General features: G+C 40.0%; 1 pseudogene; it reads left to right on the forward strand.

The window, feature by feature from the left end:
• Nucleotides 1–6,848: 6,848 nt before the first annotated feature.
• On the forward strand, nt 6,849–6,949 carry LOC113195526 (U6 spliceosomal RNA; annotated as a pseudogene).
• Nucleotides 6,950–8,393: the final 1,444 nt, after the last annotated feature.

Raw genomic sequence — 8,393 nt, forward strand, 5'->3', positions numbered from 1 at the left:
ATTTCGCCGGATACAAGATTCTTGGTTGGAATCCATTTTCTTTAAGCGTTTGAAATATGTTATTCCAGGATCTTCTAGCTTTTAGAGTCTGTGTTGAGAGATCAGCTGTTATTCTGATTGGTTTACCCCTAAATGTAATCTGCTTCCTTTCCCTTGTAGCTTTTAAAATTCTCTCCTTATTCTGTATGTTGGACATCTTCATTATAATGTGTCTAGGTGTGGATCTCTTATGATTTTGCACATTCGGCGTCCTGTAGGCTTCTAGGATTTGGGATTCTGTCTCATTCTTCAAGTCTGGGAAGTTTTCTTGTATTATTTCACTGAATGGATTGCTTAATCCTTTGGTTTGGAGCTCTGTGCCTTCCTGTATCCCAATGACTCTTAAGTTTGGTCTTTTGATATTATCCCATAGCTCTTGAATGTTCTGCTCATGGTTTCTTAGTAGACTTGCTGAGCTATCTATGTTCTTTTCAAGTTGAAATACTCTGTCTTCATTGTCTGATGTTCTATCTTCTAAGTGATCCACTCTGCTGGTAGTATTCTCAATTGAGTTTTTAAGTTGGTTTATTGTTTCCTGCATTTCTAGTATTTCTATTTGTTTGTTTTTTATTACCTCTATCTCCCTGTGAAATTGATCTTTTACTTCCTGGATTTGTTTGTCAATGTGATCTTTCATTGTCTGATTTTGCTGTCTCATGTCTTCCTTGAGACTCCAGATCATCTGAAGCATGTATGTCCTGAGCTCTCTATCTGACATTCCATCTGTTGCAGCTATTACCTCTTCTAAAGTTGAGTTGACCTGCATTGCCTGTGGTCCTTTCTTTCCTTGTCGTTTCATACTGCTGGCGTTTCTTTCTGCTTGGTGAAATTGTTGTGTCTTTGATATTTTCCCCCTCTATTTATTTATATTGCTCTTGTATAGTTGAAAAATCACCCTTGCAGGGCAGGTAGTGGCTGTGATCCTCCTCCAATTAGTGTGATCCGTCTACCATGCTGGCAGGCCCTAGGTCTGCTTTGCTGGTCGGTCAAAGGTCCACCTACCCAGCAGGCGCCAGGGGCACCTGTGTCACTCCATAGGTTGCTGGGCCTAACCTCCCGATGGGTTGCAGGTTGGCCTAGCTTGCAGGCACTGGGGGAGGGGCCGGTTCCGCCTCTCAGCAGGCTTTGGGCCCGCTCTGCTGGTGTTCACAGTCCCCAGCCTACCTGCAGACACTGGGGGAGGGGACGGGCCTAGCCCTCAGCCGTCCGCCGGACCTGTCCTTGTGGGTCCGGTCTGCGTTCCCCGCCGGCGCGTGTAGCTGCTGTCACTTGGCTGGTTGCTGGTCCTGACCCGCCCGCCCGTGGCTTGCAGTTTCGCCTCGTTTGCAGGCACTGGGGGAGGGGCCGGTTCCGCCCCTCAGCAGGCTTTGGGCCCGCTCTGCTGGTGTTCACAGTCCCCAGCCTACCTGCAGACACTGGGGGAGGGGACGGGCCTAGCCCTCAGTCGTCCGCCGGACCTGTCCTTGTGGGTCCGGTCCGCGTTCCCCGCCGGCGCGTGTAGCTGCTGTCACTTGGCTGGTTGCTGGTCCTGACCCACATTTTCTTATTTTAAAACTCACTATAAAGCTTTGGTGAGACTCTATATCAAGCACCAAGATTATAGTACTGCATAAGGCTATAATATAATAGATCTATTGATGGAATAGAATTGACAGAAATAAACCCAGATATTTATGAGCAATTTTCAACAAAGATTTTCAACAAAGGTGCCAAGACAATGAAGAAATTGGGAAATAATAGGCTTTTCAACAAATGATGCTCAGACAACTGGATATCTACATGCAAAATAATTAGTGTGGACTTCTAAACAAAAATTAGCTAAACATGATCAAAGACCTAAATAGAAGACTCGCAGAAGAAAATATGGAGGATCCTCTTTGACCTTGAATTATGCAAATTGGCAATTTAGATATCTACAGCATAAATTTTTTTAAAAAAGATAAATTTCACCAAAATTAAAACCTTTTGAGGACTGGGGATGTAGCTCAGTGGTAGAGCACTTGCCTAGTGTGTGCAAAACCCTAGATTTAATCTTAGCACCACACAAAACAAAAAATAAAAAACTTTCGTGCTTTGAAGGACACCATACAGAAAAAAATTTAAAAAAGAACCCATAGAATAGGAGATAATATTTGCAAATCATATATCTGGTATCCAAAGATATATATAAAAAACTTACAACTCAATAAGAAAGACAAGACAACTTAATTTTTAAATGGGCAAATAATTTTTTGTTTTTGTACTAAGGATTTTTGTACTTGTATCCCAGTGTTCAAATAGGGCTACATCCCAGCCCTATTTTTTTTTTTTTTTAACTTTCATTTTGAGAAAGGTCTCACTAAGCTACTCACACTGGCCTCGAACTTGCAATCCTCCCACCTCAGCCTCCTAAATAACTGGAATTATAGGCTTGTGCCACCATGACTGACTCAAGCAAATGATTCAAATAGACATTTCTCTAAAATACACATGCATATGGCCAATGAACATATGAAAACATGCTCGATATTATTAGTCATTGGGAACACGTAAATCAAAACCACAGTGGGATATGACTTTACACCCATTACGATGGCTATAATAAAAAATACAAAAAAAATAGCAAGTGTTAGCAAGAACACAGAAAAATTGTACTCCTCATTCATTGCTGGTGAGAATGTAAAATGGTGCAGACACTGTGAAAAACAGAGTGGTGGTTTCTCAACAAATGAAACAGAATTACCATATAATTCAGCATTTCCACTTCTAGGCATATACCCCAAAGAACTGTAAACAGGGATTCAAACAGGTACTTGTATCCCAGTGTTCATAGCACCATTATTCTCAACAGCCCAAAGGTGGAAGCAACCGTAGGTCCATCAACAAATGAACGGATAGATGTAGTGGTATATCCATGCAAGTTAGCCTTAGAAAGGAAGGAAATTTTGAGACATGCTACAATATAAATGAATCTCAATGACAGATGACCAAGTGAAATGAGCTAATCATAAAAGGCCACATGTTTTGTGATTCCATTTATAATATAAAATATCCTAAGTAGGCAAATCCACAGAAATAGTAAGTAGGTTAGTTGTACCCAGGGGTCAGGGAAAGGGAGACTAGGGGGGGACTTCCAATGGATATGGAGTTTCTTTCTTTCTTCTTTTTTTTTTTTTTTTTTTTAATAATCAGTAAGCACTGTGCCACTTCCCCAGCTCTCTTTTTTTAAAAATATTTTATTTAGAGACAGAGTCTCACTGAATTGCTTAGGACCTTGCTAAGTTGCTAAGGCTGGCTTTGAACTCTTTCTTTCTTTTTTTAAAATTATGGTACCTTACTTTCTTTTACCTTTGAGAACAAGTCTACAATGTTAAGCTTCTTCTTTTTTTTTTTTAGAGAGAGAGAGAGAGAGAGAATTTTTTTAATATTTATTTTTTAGTTTTAGGCGGACACAACATCTTTGTTTGTATGTGGTGCTGAGGATCGAACCCAGGCCGCACGCATGCCAGGCGAGCGTGCTACCGCTTGAGCCACATCCCCAGCCCTCTTTTTTTTTTTTCCAACATTTATTTTTTAGAAGTAGTTGGACACAAACCTTTATTTTATTTATTTATTTTTATGTGGTGCTGAGTATCGAACTCAGGGCCTCACACGTGCTAGACAAGCGATCGATCTACCTCTGAGCCACGATCCCAGACCTGGACTTTGAACTCTTGATCTTCCTGTCCCAGCCTCCCAAGCTGTTGGGATTACAGTGCCACTATGCACCACTGTGCCCAGCTTGGAGTTTCTTTCAAGGGTAATGTAAATGTTTTGGAATTAGATAGTGGGGATGGTTGCACAAAAACCACTAAATTGTACACTTTTAGAAAATGGTGAATTTTACATTATATTAATTACATTACATTACAAAGGATAATTTGTGGGCTGAGGTTGTAGTTCAGTGGTAGAGCATTTGTCTAGCATATATGAGGCACTGGGTTCCATTCTCAGGACTCTGTATAAATAAATAAAATAAAGGACCATCAATAATTTAAAAAATATTTTTAAAGAAAGGGTAATTCATGTTAAATAAATCATGCTAAATTTGGAAACAATTATTTCATAAAAGAAGAGAAAGCTTTCCTCACATTCTCACCTGAAGGATATTATGGTGGGAGGAAGGATGGGGTGAGTGTAGCTGGTGTGGGGTGAAGTGTATCGCTGTGGAAGGCCTGAGGCCAGCTCAGCAGTCGGGCTGACACTGTTAGGAGGTCATTACCATGAGAATGTGAGCAAGATCCTGGCCAAGCTAGGACTGGTTTTATAATAAATCTATCTGTCCAAAAGCAAAGTTACCTGCCTAGTACAGTTGGTAATAGCGAACATTTATCAAATGTTCCTACATGCCAGGTGTCAGATGCCTATGGAGTCCTCTGAACAACCCTCTGAGGTAGTTACCAGCATAATTACTCCCTCACGTAGGTTAGCAACTTACCCAGGCTTCTGATTTGGAATTGATGGTACCTCCATCAATAAGTTGGCCTCCCAAGCTCAGGTCATGACCACCTTTATCAGCACAGCCATGAGGTATGTGCTTACCTCCTTGACACTTGGTGAGTTGTGGGCCAGGCACTGGGCCAAGCACTAGGGATGCGGTGGTGACTAATGTAGGGTCCGCCCTCAAGTAATGCACAGAACTGAAGTGGGACGTACAGATGGATGCTGTTCTCATTGCACAAGAGCGAAAACTGAAGCTTTTGAGTGTTTGAGAAGCATTTCTGAATTTTACACATGATAAAGCATGTCCAAGTCTTAGAAGAGTGCCTGACACATAGTAAAATTTAATAACATCAGCTGCTGTTATTATTTCTAAGGTTGCACTAGTCCTCAGACCCAGCTCTTCTGCTAGGTGCAGTGGTGCACACCTGTAATCCCAGTGACTCAGGAGGCCAAGGCTGCAGGATTTCAAGTTCAAGGCTAGCCTCAGCGACTTAACGAGACCTTAAGCAACTTAGAGAGACCCTGTCTCAAAATAAAAAATTAAAAGGGCTGGGGGTGTGGCTCTATTCCCAGTAGAAATAAAAAGAATCCAGCTCTCCTGGCTCAAAATCCTACTTTCTTTCAGAGAAGAGCCTGAGCAAGGGGAAGCCCCATTCTGTAGAGGTGAGCCCAGGTTGTGTGGGTCTTGAAGCTTGTACAATCTGAGAGGAGGTCTTTAAGAAATACAATACGAGTTACAAAATTTACAAAAATATATGACCTCACAAACACATTGCTAGTGTCTCTTGCAAGGTCCCAGAAGGGCCTAACCAAGTCAGAGGCACTGGAGCATCAGCTTCATGAGCTCCATGATCAGCTGCCCCTGCTAGGGTATGTGGAAGATCCGCGGCTGAATGGTGCACCACCCAGGGGCCACTGAGGTCCTTCTGAGACGGAATTTGTGATTCTGTACCCTATTGTGCATGCAGAAGCACTGCACTTAAACTCAGACAAGCCAGAATCCCACTTTTAGGGTCCTGCCACATCACAAATCAATTAAGGAGCCAGGACACTCAGGATGCAGCATGGCCCTGAACCTAGGCATCTACTCTCATGACCAACCGCAGTCAGGCCCCAGGGAAATACTTCTCCACGTCTCTCACCCTGAGTCCCAAAGCAAAAAGAGGCAGAATCCTAATGATAGGAAGGTCTGTGGGTCATGCTCCTGCCAAGCGGGAGACAGACACTTCTCTCAGGGTGGAGCACAGGAAGGATTTGAGCACAGAACTTATTACTAAAGGAACAGTTCTGGCTGAGGCTGTGGCTCAGTGGTTGAGCGCCTGCCTAGCATGTATGAGACACTGAGTTCGATTCTCAGCACCACATATAAATAAATGAATAAAATAAAGGTCCATCCATCTAAAAAAAATATTTAAAAAAAGAGAAAGTTCTGTGGGGAACAGTGGTGCATGCCTGTCATCCATCTACTCCGTTAAGCAGGAGAATCACTTAAGCCCAGGAGTTCAGGAGCTGCCTGGGCAATGTAGTAAGACTGTCTCAATTAAAAATAATATTAATTTAATTCAATAAAAATATAATTCACCATGCAAGCCTTTGTCCCAGAGCACATGAATGTCATAGACTTCTAGCAAACAAAGTATTATTCTCAGAAATGCCAAATGTTCACATTCTTCTCTTCATGTTCCAATGTGTAGTCCTGGCTGTATTCATGATTTAGAGCAGTATTCATAAAAGTTGTAGTTGAGAAATGTTTCATAAGATGAATTCTTATAACTCTTTTATTTGTATGCTTATAGTTCTAGATAAAACCCATAGCACCATACCAGTCCTTCACAGTGCTCTATGGCACTAGTTCTCAAAGAATGGTCTGAGAACTCCTGGGGTTTCCTGAATCCTTCTAGCGGGTCTCAGAACCCTCTGGAAATGTCAAACCCATTTTTCTAATAATAACCGAGGTAATTTGCCCTTTTCACACTAATCCTCTCAAGAGTGTACAATGGAGTTTTCCAGAAGCTACTTGATGTGTGATGTCACCACTGCTCTGATGACTGATAAAGCATGTGCTTTGGTGTTTGTTTTGTTTTGTTTCCTGGTGCTGGGGATGGAACTTAGGACCTCAAAAATGCTAGCAAGCACTCTACCTCTGAGCTACGTTCCCAGCCCTCGTGTTGTGTTTTAAAAGTAATCAGTTTGACTTTCTAATATGGTAAATATTGATAATGTTGTGTTTTAAAAGTAATCAGGTTGACTTTCTAGTATGGTAAATATTGATAATCATAATTTACATAACAAAACTCCTTGTGTTTCTCAATAACTTTTAAGGCATTCTGACTTCAAAAAGTTTGAGTGCTCACTTCAGTAGCACATACTACAGTTGGAGCAATACAGAGAAGATCAGCATGATCCCTGTGCAAGGATAACACATGTTTGTGAAGCGTTCCATGTTAATAAAAAAAAAAAAAAGTTGGGAGAGCTACTGATCTATAGATACAATTATTCCCTTAAGAATTTTTCTTTTTCTTTCTTTCTTTTTTTTTTTTTTAATACTGGGGATTGAACTTGGGCTCTACCACTAAGCTACACCCCTAATCCTTTTAATTTTTATTTAGAGATAGTGTCTTGCTAAATTGCTTAAGATCTTGTTAAGTTGCTGAGGCTGGCCTTGAACTTGTAATCCTGCTGCCTCTGCCTCCTGAGTCACTGAGATTACAGTCATGTGCCTGACTTGCTCTAAGAAACTTTCATGATGTAAGGAATAGCAGTTTAGGGGTTGGGTTGTGGCTCAGTGGTAGAGTGCTTACCTAGCATGTATGAGGCACTGGGTTTGATTCTCAGCATCACATAAATGTAAAAGATTGTGTCCACCTAAAACTAAAAAATAAATATTTAAAAAAAAAAGAAATAGCAGTTTATGGAATGAAATAAAAACACTGTAATTTTTGTGTGTGTGACACAATAATTTATCATATGCTTTCCCGTTAGTGTATTTTACATGATACATAAAATCAATGGTTTAATTCTATATCCAACTATTGCTTCAAAAATTATGTTGATAATAATCTGAAATTCATTTAAAAAATCGAGACTTATGACTCAAGAAAGATTGTCTAATTTGGCTTGACTGTCAACCAGAATTTAAATTGTATAAAAATATTGATTATGTACACGTGGGAAAAATAAGAATTCATACCCCATTTGAACAAATGTATGATATATGATATGTCAAGATCATTGTAATGTTTTGAGCAACCAATAAAAAAAAATATTGATTATGGGGCTGGGGTTGTGGCTCAGTAGTAGAGCACTCAGTTCGATCCTCAGCACCACATAAAGATAAATAAAGGTATAAAGGTATTGTGTCCATCTACAACTAAAAATATTTTTTAAAATATTGATTATAATTATATAATTAGTAATTTTGTAACAAAAGCAAGAAAAATAATTTTATCGAATATGCAAGCATGTAGTAGTTTTCAAATTATGTATACATTTATTATTCAACTGAATATTTCCAGCCCATCATGTAAATAATAATTAAATTTAGTCTTTTGATGTTTTGTCACCTCTCAGCTATATAAAAACTATAACAACTTTATACATTTAAAAAAAAATTGGGGGCTGGGGATGTGGCTCAAGCGGTAGCGCGCTTGCCTGGCATGCTTGCGGCCCGGGTTCGATCCTCAGCACCACATACAAACAAAGATGTTGTGTCTGCTGAAAACTAAAAAAAATAAATAAATATTAAAATTCTCTCTCTGTCTTAAAAAAATTTTTTTTTTTAGTTTGTAGATGGACACAATACATTTACTTATTTATTTATTTATATTTTTATGTGGTGTTGAGGTTCAAACCCAATGCCCCACGCATGCTAGGCAAGCGCTCTGCCACTGAGC

This window comes from Urocitellus parryii, chromosome 5 (assembly GCF_045843805.1).
Source record: "Urocitellus parryii isolate mUroPar1 chromosome 5, mUroPar1.hap1, whole genome shotgun sequence".
NCBI classification, from domain to species: Eukaryota; Metazoa; Chordata; class Mammalia; order Rodentia; family Sciuridae; genus Urocitellus; species Urocitellus parryii.